This window comes from Centruroides sculpturatus, unplaced genomic scaffold, assembly GCF_000671375.1.
Source record: "Centruroides sculpturatus isolate CEXI.00-Female unplaced genomic scaffold, Cexi_2.0 scaffold252, whole genome shotgun sequence".
NCBI lineage: Eukaryota > Metazoa > Arthropoda > Arachnida > Scorpiones > Buthidae > Centruroides > Centruroides sculpturatus.
This window is the reverse complement of record NW_019384463.1, coordinates 625,059-637,584: the sequence shown is the minus strand read 5'-3', so window position 1 is coordinate 637,584 and position 12,526 is coordinate 625,059. Positions and strand designations below refer to the sequence as shown.

The window sequence follows — 12,526 nt, the reverse complement described above, 5'->3', positions numbered from 1 at the left end:
AGTTTTAGTTTTAAAGTTATATTCATTTCTTTGGATTTTCCNCAATGGAGGTATTTTTTTTTCTAATTTCAAAAAGAACAAACCTTTTCAATGAAAGCTGTTGAACAATATGCCATATCAAGATTTTCAAAAAGTTTATAATTTTATTTACAAGCTGACGAATAAGTTAGGCAAGATCTTGAACAGGATTTTAATCAGGGCTGTGGAGTCGGTAGATTTTTACGCGACTCCACAGCCCTGGCAGGGCTGTAGGTGAAGGGCCTAGATGATATCTTTTAATTTATATTAGTATAGATAAAACATCTGTAGGTTTGATTAGTGGTAAACATTCTGGGGATCATAAAGATGCTACAGTTAAAATTTGGTAACGATTGGTTCAGTAGTTTTCACGGTTAGTGGTCACAAACGAAAAATGCATTGTCTCTTTATATAGTAATAAAATAATATAGATATACATATAGAAATATAATATAGATATAGATTTTTCAAAATACGTTTAAATAATTAAAAATATTCGCGATAAATGGCAGGTCATTATTCTTAATAAAAACATGATAATTATTTTTATAAAATATAAATGACTATTTTAAACAAAAGATGGCGCTGTAGGGAATTCAAACTTGCATAGAACTGAACTGTACTGTCTTCTTTCGTATATAAAGATTTTATATTTCTTTTTATAAATGTTTCAAATGCCTTATTTTTTTAACAAACGCCATGCAAGTTACGATATGTTTGTATTAAATTATATAAAAAACGTTTTTAATCATATTATTATCAATGCGGAATTGGCTCTATAATTATAATAATTACGTGTCGTTGTTATTTTGTTAGAATGTTAGCGAGTTTCTTAATAAAAATAAATTTTATTTACGATTTTTTCGAAGTACGTTTAAATATTTCTAAATATTTGCGATAGATGGCGGGACATTATAATTTTTGATAATTCATTTTATAAAATACTAGCTTACCCGTTGCGCATTGCTGCCATCTCAGAAAAAAGGAAATTCAAGCAAACTCGTTATGATAAAATTCAATTTACATTTTATCATTTTTATTGAAAATTATTATTATTATTATTNACGTAAAATATATTTAAGAGTTTACAACCACTGTGCTGGGTGAGACGTTGTTGAAACAAAAAAAGTTATGCATTTCATCACGTACATAAACAGTGTCGTAATTCAAGTGCAAATAAGCAAATTCGTAAAATTTTTGTTTATTTTGAACAATCCGGATAATCGAAAATCCGGATAATAGAGGTCCGGATAATCGAGGTTCTACTGTATATATATATACCGATGTATTTAATTAATTTGTATTTCTTTAGTAACAGTGTAATATTTTCAGTATTAAATAATCAAAATTTCAAATTCACTTAATTTGTTACGATACAGTAAATAATAATTTATCATCTATTAAATTATATTTTTTCATATTAGGTCCAATATGGATTTCTACAACTCAGTAGTAACATGACAGATTATTTATATTCACTAGGAAGTTTGAAGTCTGCTGACATGTATTATGATTATCGTAAAGGTATTTTAAATGGCCTAATCTCTCGTGTCGTAAACAAAATTGTATAATATTTATTTATGAATTTATAGAATACAATTAATTAATATTAAATATTGCACGTGTGGAAGTATTCAAAAAGAGAATATTTCGAAAGCATTTATTATAACTCGGAAAATAACAGTAAAAGGCATGCATAAATGCAAGGGGACTTAGGTTTACCATTGGTTTAAAAGTTTATAGTTTAAAAGTTTGCCATAATTTATACATTAGTGTACAGTGGCACATATCAATTACACCCTAATAAGATATTTATTTAATAATTTCGATAGTGATACCCAACCTATAACAAGTAATTATTAAGGCATTATAATTTTTGCATTTGTATATATTTTATAGTTTTATTTTTACAAAAGTTGGATAAACTGTGCGATAAACATTTCTAATTATCCACAACCGTCAGGCAGATCTGATTAGCCCGCACAATTATCTGCCTACTAATGTAGAATATTATATTGTAGAATATATAACTGTTAAGTTTAGTTGTAACATGTCAGGTGTGTGGATGTCAGCAAGTGGTGATGGACAGTCCACAGCTTGGTCACACGTGTCAGGTGGGTGAGGTAACAGTATCCCCAAGAATGTGGGGGAGATTGTCCCCCCTAGAGAGGGAGAAATGGTGAGAGAGGGAAAATTTGTGCGCTTCCCTTTTTGGGTGTGTGTAGAGTCAGTGTGGTGTGTGGCTGGTCAAGAACCAGTATTGTAATACCAATAATTGTGGGGTGCCCGAGTGTTGCTCGATTGTGGAGTGCCAGAGAGTCACTCGCTGATTTGGAGACATTAAAGTGTCATTGTATTGTTATTGTTACAAAGGAAGCGTGTACTGTGTTCTTTTAGACCGTGTAAACGGGAACATTTCATACCACCATCATCACAACATCAATTTTGTATACAACAATAATAATCAATAAATTTTTTTAATAGATTAAACAGTATGAAAATAAATATAGGAACTATTCTACTCTCAGCACTGGGGTGAAATCGACGGGTATGTAAATATGAAAATAAAGTGGAAGGTAAAACATGCTCCAAATACTTGTAGAAATTTTGCTGAACTTGTGAGGTATATTAATCCTAATATGCTAAGAATTAAAATAAAACATTCGTAAAGATTTATTAAAATTTTTAATGTTTGAAGTCTACACCTCACGGTTGTGGATAATTTAATTAATATACTGTAGTTTTATTTTGACTTCAACCTTCTATCCTTCCCTTCCTGTTTCTTTGTCCTATTGTTTTTCTTGTGTGGAATGTTCCTTTTCGAAAATGTTTTCTTTATTTGGTCATTGAGAGTATCCTAGAACAAAGGAAGGGTGTGCCACGCCTTAGGGGATGATTAAGAGGGGAGAGGGCAGATGGGATTCGGACTCGAGGTGAGAGGCTGGTGATAGGAGCTTTCTGGTGCGTTTTTATTAAGTTTTGGTAAAAGGATAAACTTTTACCAATAATAATTATAAAATTGTATCTGAAGCAATGAAAATAGAATCAGACGTTGATATCAATAAACTTCTTCACATATGTACCCCAAATATTTACCTCTAACCAGTCTGCTAGTGTCCTAGTAATAGTTATGAGTAGTCTTACAAATCTTTTATAAAATTCTTGTACACTTATACATGTTTTTAAATCATATAAAGTGTCTAATAACTGTATTATAACATATAACTGTATAATAAAGTAAATAAATAAATAAACTAAAAAACATTTACTTTTTTATATAATTTATATCAAAAATTTAAGAAAAGTGAATACATTTATCTATTTCTATAACAATTATAACCTGGAAAGTAATTACATAGCTATTTGGTTTCAAAATTTAACTGAATACAATATAACAATTGTTAGTAACAATTTATAACAATTGTTAGTAATAATTATAGATTATAGGTATTTACATTTAAATACCCGTAAATATATGGTAATATAGTAATATACCCGTAATATAGTGTGGCTACACGCCATATTTAAATCGTATATTTTATATATATTTTTTGCTTCACCTCTGTCTGTCCTATTTGTTTATCCTTACTGTAATGTTCTCGTTTTTCCATTGACTTTGGTGTGTGGGTGGACTAACCTGAGAAGCAATGAAACGTTCTCGTTTTCCATTGACTTTGGTGTGTGGGTGGACTAACCTGAGAAGCAATGAAAGGAAGGCAGCTCTGAGAGGAGGGGTTGTTTACCCTGACTGGAATGTTCTCGTTTTTCCCTGGGCTTTTGGGGGATGTGAGTGGACTAAATGGAGAAGAGGGGAGGACTGGGAGGAGAAAACCCGAAGGAGAGAGCGAGAGGAAGTCTTCCCAGTAGGTTTAGCATCGTATGGTCGAGACGAGAACTTTGGAAGGGAGAAAGAAAAGGAACTTAATTGAGAGGAACCAGACGGATCGACCCTTTGGACTAATATCTTAAAGAGAAACAAAAAGGGAGCTAATCAGTCTCCAACCCGATGAGGAACCTCATCCACGAGCCCACACAAGCAGCATACATCATCAAGTTTTGGGTACCCTCTTTCCTTATTCCTTACTTTCATTTTCTAAATCTTCGAATAAGCCAGCTCTGTTCAATAGTTTTAAGTAGTAATAGGAACCTAGTATTAAGATAATCTTAAGTAATCGGATAATCGGGTCGGATAAAGGACTACGCGCGTGCAATCTTTGTCGGGAGACCATATTGTGCGGTGCCCGAATAATTAACTGTGTGGATTATTCGGTGGGAGTAGCATTGTTGGTATCCTTAGAAACCTGTATCTTAAAGAGCGAGTAAATAAAATAATTGTGTTTCATTTTATCTACTAATATTGTAATATAGTCTACTAATAACACTTGTTAGTTTTTATTGCTTTTTTCAAGGTCAATTGATGACTGTTTAATGATTCAAGCAGCATTCCTAGTCTATGAATTTATCAAACAAAAAGATTGCACTTAAGCTCATAAGTGTTATTTAAAATTTACTTTAAAATTAATCTTTTATTAAAGTTTTATTCTACATAGCTTAGAAATGTTTGTTTTAAACATGTAAGTAGAGTTCTGCTACTCATTAGCAACCCTCCCCATAAACTCCACATCTGTAATGGTCAAGAATTTGGAGAACTGAGGTGGTCACTAAAAGGGAGATGGGGAGCTAAAAGTTAAATTACTATGTCCCTTGTGTGCCATGCCATGTCTGCTTTTGTTCCAAATAGTTTACCTTATTTGGTAATGTTAAATTGCTAGCCTATAACAAAGAAAGGGTGTGAACCTTTTAGAAATTGAATAGGAGGAAAAGGCAGACAGGATTCAGACCACCAAGTGAAATTGTGGTGATACAAGCATTCTGGTGCGTTTTTAATTAATTTTTAAATTTAATTTAATTAAAAAAGAAGGAATTAATTTGTTATTTAAACTAATTTCAATTGTATTAGATTAACATTATAATTATCATAAGTTATATATTTTATTTTAGTTAAGTAGGAGGGGCATCAAAAATTGTTTCCATTTAAAATGAATTTTAAAAAATTATAAATTTCTAAAAATATTTTTGATTTAATTTCTGATTAAGATCTAATACTGTACTGATTGAAGTTTCATACATTTACTTTCAATTCAGACTATGATAAGATGCTATAATAGTACAGCCAGGGCCAGATTTAGGGATGTAAACAGGATACAGGGCACAGGTACATTGCATTTCCCTTCTGAAGTTTTTTATAAATATAAAGTTAAAAATTAAAGTTCTTTTTTATAAATAAAATATAAAGAAAGGTAATCTTTGTTTATTAGGAATGTATAGAAACAAAAATAGTCTACTACTGAAATAGTGTACTTACTACATAGAATTCTATGTATTTTTAGGCATTTGGGCCATTCATCATCCTGCCAGTGGTTATATTCAAGGAATGAATGATCTTGTAACGCCATTTATTGTTGTCTTTTTACACGAAGTTGTTTCTGCAGGTAATAAATAAATATTATCTAATATATTAAGAACTAATTCAGGAGCATAGTTAAATAAAATTGGATATCTTTTTAAAAATTTATCTTTATTTTATAAAATAATAATTATAAAATTGTATCTGAAGCAATGATAATAGAATTGGATGTTAATAAATATAATAGGTTGACTACTGGTGGACTCCTTGGACTTTGTGCAGTAACGATAGTTTGGATATTGCAGCTTATGCGCGCTATACGGAGTTGTTTGGAAGATAAAGTGGAAGGTAAGACATGCTCGAAATATTTGTAGAAATTTTGCTGAACTTGCGAGTTATATTAATCCTAATAAAACATTCGTAAAGATTTATTAAAATTTTTAGTTTTTGAAGTCTAGAACTTTGCTTGCTATTATATGGGTACTTTCACTAATCATATTGATAAAGTTACATAAGTATAAATTTTAAATAGATAATTAATGTAAGAAAAGTGAATACATTTATGCAGGGCCGTGCCGTGCTATGATGCAGCGAAATCAAAATATTATTTGAACCATTCAATAATTAAAAATTTTTACGCAACTCTTTTCGGTATTGCTCTTATGTTATTCCGATGTTGATGTATACTATTAATGATTTATCGCACGCCTCTGCTTAAGTGCTTTCGTTATCCTTTGATTTCGGTTTATGGTGCAAATGCATTGTTGGAGAGCGGCAGTCAAAAGGCTTTTGACAAGACAGCGCAAAGCTATTGTTTTTGTTTGTAATATACCGCGCGACTCTCTAAAAGCTGAGGTGGCAATTATCATAAAAGACAATTGCACGTGTAGCGTGTTGATAGTTCTGCTTTGACCTTAAATTATTTACAATATTTGGCTTTAACGTTAAGGCTGCTATACACCATACTACTATTTACACCATAGACTTCTATGCATACTTTTTTCCCGCGAGTTTTAATAGAATTTGTTGCCAATAAACATCAGTGGCGTAATAATAAACACAATGGCGTAGCGAACATAACTGCACCCGGGCCGCGACACTATATTGGTACCCCCTCCCCCTCCAGAAACAAATTTTGTTATTCTTGGAAACCATTAGGCTCCCCTCTGCCAGTGGCGCCCGGGGCAAGCTGCCAAGCTGCCCCCACCCTCTGCTGAGAGGTTTTCTTCATTTTTGGGCGATAGGAAATTCGGAAGTTCCTCAAGGCCAGGCAGTCAGTTTGTCTCTATAAGCAGTGAGTGTCTGTGCTTAAATCAGTGAATCAGATATATATCTGTATCAGTATAATATTTTTGTATTTTTACTAGTTCAGTTTTTTGTGTTTAAAAAGTAGATCAGGTAAGAGAATTATTATTTTTTACAGCAATTTAAGTTACTTATTATCATTGAAAAGGATTATGTTGTGACAATAAGAACTCGAATTAAAAAGTAGCATTTGCATGAACTGGGTATATATCAGGTGCGGAACGTGTGCCTGTGTGTGATAGAGAGTTATTTAGGTAATATTGGACTACTTTTAAATTCTGTATGTGATAATTTCCAAAAATTCCTTCTTAGCGTGCATTCTCGAGGCGCATCTTACTAAAACGCAGTCAAAAACGCAAAAAATTGATTAAAATCATTATTGAATTTTAATAGAATAAATCTTCAGTATTCAAAAAGAATTTTTATTTAATTACTTTGTATCCGAATACTGTTGTAGCCCTGAGAATTTTATTAACAGTCTCTGTAGCTAGTGGGGAAAGAAGTTTTTCCAAATTAAGATGAATAAAACGCTACTTAAGAAGTTCAATAAGCCAAACAAAACTTTGAAATCTATCATTGGCTGCCACTCTACATTACTATTCCCTAATTAATGAATTTGCTAAAGTTAGAAGGGTAAAACTGTAGTAGATTCTTGTAGTTGATACTTGATATCATTATTTTAAAGTAATTTTTATTTTCAAGATAAAAATACCATAGTTTAATAATAGCTTTGTAATTACAGGTTTGTTTAGTTCATATCAAGTCTGTTTAATTAAAATTATAAAATATTAGGTGTCATTATTATATAATGTATTTGATATTTTCAGTCTTTTTTATTTATTTATGCCTTTAATGATTTTAATAATTCAAGGGTGAACCAGGAGAGAGGGGGACCTCCAAGACCAGCTGGACCACCAGGGTTTGATGGAACAGTAGGTTTACCTGGAGAATCAGTAAGTTCAATGTTCAACTTTTTTTTTGAGAATATTATAAATTACACTTCATTTAAAATTATACTAATATGAATGATTCTATTAATCTACTATATATATAAAATTATTAATTATTACTATTATATGGTATGTTAATTATTACTAGCTGTATGTATATGTCTATCTTTAAGTATTTAGAAAAGAAAGAAATATAGTCAATAAATTTTTTCTTATGAATTCCAAATGTAAACTTAGACAATATTATCTAATGCAGATTTGATTTCATTAAAAGTTTTTTCAAAAAGTATCCTTAAATGTATAAAACATTAATATATTTATTGGCAAATGCTCATTTTTAAAATGTTTTAAGAAGTATCTTTAAGTATCATATTATAGTTTGAAGTTTGGGTTGTTAGAATACCAAATCAAACTGTACATTCAAACTATACATTCTGGAATAAATTTATTCCTTCTGTAGACAAGTTTTGAAGATGAAACTGAAAAGTTTTCAGAAATGTTAAAACAATAAAATTTGTTTATAAATAAAACATTAAAATAAAGCATCTTGCTGTTGTTTTAATAGATTTTACAATAGATTTTTTACATTATATTTATAAAAAGTTCAGAAGGGAAATGCAATGTAAAAAATCTATTGTAAAATCTATTAGCTATTTGGTTTCAAAATTTAATTGAATATAATATTTATAACAATTGTTAATAATAATTATAGATTAGATTATAGATTATTTCTTTAGTTCTTAATTATTATTAATTTCTTGGAACCTTTACAATAATCATAATACATGTCATTGGAATTTCAGATAAGAGATTGTATCTATACCAGTGTATCTTTAATCAGAAATCTAATTTTTAATATGTAGACTAGTATATACATTGGAATATAATGCCTCGCCAAATCATTAAATTCTCCATAAAGGTCCTTGCACTTATTTTAGGACTAATAACAGCTTACTAATTCTTTCTATATCTAATATTAAAAAATCAGCTCAGAGATTTAATCTGGATTCATTGTAAAAGAAAACTCCTTTTAATCTTGAGTATAATCACAATTTTGATCTTATTTCAGTATTTAAGATATACTTACCCGGTTTAAAACAAATCAAATCAGGTCTGTTCATTGATTTCTTATAACATAAAAATACATCAGAACCCATCTATGAAAATTTTATTAATATACTAATTAAAGTTTTGTGTCTTAATGTATACTAACAAGTTTTAAAAAATATACTCACCACGCCTTTGTTTAAATTTTTATTTATTTGGCAAAATGCGTGTGGTGATTATTAGTATTTTGATTTTATGTTCAGATGTTTGTGTTAAGATGAATTTATTCTTTTTAACTAGTCTGTAGTGTTTTTAATGTATTGACATAATAGTGAGGTTGCGGCCGAAGTTTTTAACGCAAAAATGTGAACGTCAGACGTTCAGCGCCACCATCCTGTAAGCATAGAAATTTGACAATGGCATTTGGAATGTTGAGCATGATTATGCTGATGTTCCGAACGCCATTGTCAAANACAAAAAAAGCCGAATTATTTAAAACAGGAGGAGGAAACCAATTCGTTCTAATAGGTTTCTTACGCTCTCTTTTGGCAAACGATATCGACATAGAAAGTCGTAATCGTCCAATTGTTCGAGGTCATTTCTTCTTGGAGAAATAATCCGCCGACTTCTTCGTTCCATACGATCTATATAATCTAAATATTTCAGATTTTCTAGCTCTCGGCTTCGTCTTCGTCGAATGTCGCCATTTTTCTCTGAAATAGACCGCTTTGCGCAGGCGTCAAACCTAGAGTTATCGTCTACTCGCCGATTTTCTAGAGTTAGAGTTAAAGTTAGGGTTATTGTGTTTGACTCGAGATTCGGAGTTGGTGAATACCAATTTACCAGTAACTCGAGAGTTAACCCTAACTCTAACTCTAACTCGTGTTGGTGAATACGGGGGTAAGTATCATATTATAGTTTGAAGTTTGGGTTGTTAGAATACCAAATCAAACTGTACATTCAAACTATACATTCTGGAATAAATTTATTCCTTCTGTAGACAAGTTTTGAAGATGAAACTGAAAAGTTTTCAGAAATGTTAAAACAATAAAATTTGTTTATAAATAAAACATTAAAATAAAGCATCTTGCTGTTGTTTTAATAGATTTTACAATAGATTTTTTACATTATATTTATAAAAAGTTCAGAAGGGAAATGCAATGTAAAAAATATATTGTAAAATCTATTAGCTATTTGGTTTCAAAATTTAATTGAATATAATATTTATAACAATTGTTAATAATAATTATAGATTAGATTATAGATTATTTCTTTAGTTCTTAATTATTATTAATTTCTTGGAACCTTTACAATAATCATAATACATGTCATTGGAATTTCAGATAAGAGATTGTATCTATACCAGTGTATCTTTAATCAGAAATCTAATTTTTAATATGTAGACTAGTATATACATTGGAATATAATGCCTCGCCAAATCATTAAATTCTCCATAAAGGTCCTTGCACTTATTTTAGGACTAATAACAGCTTACTAATTCTTTCTATATCTAATATTAAAAAATCAGCTCAGAGATTTAATCTGGATTCATTGTAAAAGAAAACTCCTTTTAATCTTGAGTATAATCACAATTTTGATCTTATTTCAGTATTTAAGATATACTTACCCGGTTTAAAACAAATCAAATCAGGTCTGTTCATTGATTTCTTATAACATAAAAATACATCAGAACCCATCTATGAAAATTTTATTAATATACTAATTAAAGTTTTGTGTCTTAATGTATACTAACAGTAAGTTTTAAAAAATATACTCACCACACCTTTCTTTAAATTTTTATTTATTTGACAAAATGCATGTGGTGGAGTTTTCCCGTAAATACATTAATTTTTATACAGTTTAATGTATTAAACTGTTTATAATGATTTTATTATTGTTTTGTGACTTTCTTTTAATATCACCGCAAACCCAGGTTGAGAAATGCTGTCATAAAGGAATGATTTGACATTTAATAAAAATACTTACTTGTATGGGGTTTACAAACAGATGAGTAAAAAGTCAATAATTATAAATAAATGAAAATATTTTAATAATTCATTATAATCAGTTTTGTTTATTAATTTAATAGTTAGACCGGAGTAATAGAAGAAAAGCCTGCGCCCCAAACAAAGTTGAAAAGCATATAAAAAGACCTAAGAATTCCTTCATGGTCTGGAATCAAATGTACCGGAAGAGTTTTTGTCAAAGATGGCCCCACTTGCCGAATACAGAAGTAAATTGATGGGTCAGAGCTGGAAACTCCTCTCGGAAGATGAGCGCCAGACATTTATAGAAAAGGCAAAAGAACTGCGTAAAGTGCATAAACTGAATTATCCAAGAAGTCCACCAATAGTCAGCCTACCCCGCCTGCCAAAGTTCCTTGCTCCCCAAAGAGTGCTAACATCAGCCTGCAAGATAATGGTGCCATGTTCATTCCGCAAGTGTCGGTCGCATCAGACAGAGGAGGCAGACTTTAAATTCATACATGAATTTTTGAAAGTGCAGTTTGAGAAGAGTATACTATATTATGTACTAGAATTATCAAAAGTGACTACTGATTTTTTTATAATAAAAAAAAAACAAACAATAGTGTTTATGACCTATTTCTTTCTACTCAAAGAGCACTAAAAGAGCATGGCTACACTGATCAATAAATGATGAAAGATAATATTTTATATTATATTACATTTTAAAATAATAATAGTGAAGATAAAAATTATTAAGAATTTCAATGGAGGTATTTTTTTTTCTAATTTCAAAAAGAACAAACCTTTTCAATGAAAGCTGTTGAACAATATGCCATATCAAGATTTTCAAAAAGTTTATAATTTTATTTACAAGCTGACGAATAAGTTAGGCAAGATCTTGAACAGGATTTTAATCAGGGCTGTAGGTGAAGGGCCTAGATGATATCTTTTAATTTATATTAGTATAGATAAAACATCTGTAGGTTTGATTAGTGGTAAACATTCTGGGGATCATAAAGATTATGGTAAAATTTGGTAACGATTGGTTCAGTAGTTTTCACGGTTAGTGGTCACAAACGAAAAATGCATTGTCTCTTTATATAGTAATAAAATAATATAGATATACATATAGAAATATAATATAGATATAGATTAGCAGACCTCGCCACGCGTTGTGGCTCAAAACGTATCTATTATAAATGTATAACACTTCCCCCCGTGGGAGTGGAAAATTTTTCGAAAAATTCCTCAGTGTACATTCTCTTGACGTACCCTATTAAAACGCAAAAAACCGCATCTAAAATAGTATAAATGGAAGTAGAGTTCTTTACGGTAAGCCTTAATCCTGTCCATCTCCCCCGGGGGAATTTCAAAGGATCGGTAGGAAAAAACGAACATTACACTTTTATTTATATAGATNACCCGGTTTAAAACAAATCAAATCAGGTCTGTTCATTGATTTCTTATAACATAAAAATACATCAGAACCCATCTATGAAAATTTTATTAATATACTAATTAAAGTTTTGTGTCTTAATGTATACTAACAGTAAGTTTTAAAAAATATACTCACCACACCTTTCTTTAAATTTTTATTTATTTGACAAAATGCATGTGGTGGAGTTTTCCCGTAAATACATTAATTTTTATACAGTTTAATGTATTAAACTGTTTATAATGATTTTATTATTGTTTTGTGACTTTCTTTTAATATCACCGCAAACCCAGGTTGAGAAATGCTGTCATAAAGGAATGATTTGACATTTAATAAAAATACTTACTTGTATGGGGTTTAGAAACAGATGAGTAAAAAGTCAATAATTATAAATAAA

The 12,526-nt window shown here is 30.2% G+C and overlaps 1 long non-coding RNA gene across 3 annotated transcripts; it reads left to right on the top strand.

Moving 5' to 3' along the window:
- The first annotated feature begins 1,480 nt into the window (after window positions 1-1,480).
- Window positions 1,481-11,116, top strand: LOC111620974. Of its 3 annotated transcripts, none has more exons than XR_002755991.1 (6): window positions 1,481-1,542; window positions 5,164-5,233; window positions 5,409-5,510; window positions 5,673-5,773; window positions 7,602-7,683; window positions 10,817-11,116. It is a non-coding gene; the product is annotated as an uncharacterized LOC111620974 (long non-coding RNA). The 3 variants fall into 3 exon arrangements; XR_002755990.1 differs by lacking the exon at window positions 1,481-1,542 and adding an exon at window positions 4,556-4,893; XR_002755989.1 differs by lacking the exon at window positions 1,481-1,542 and having other exon boundaries at window positions 5,075-5,233.
- The last annotated feature ends 1,410 nt before the right edge of the window (window positions 11,117-12,526 follow it).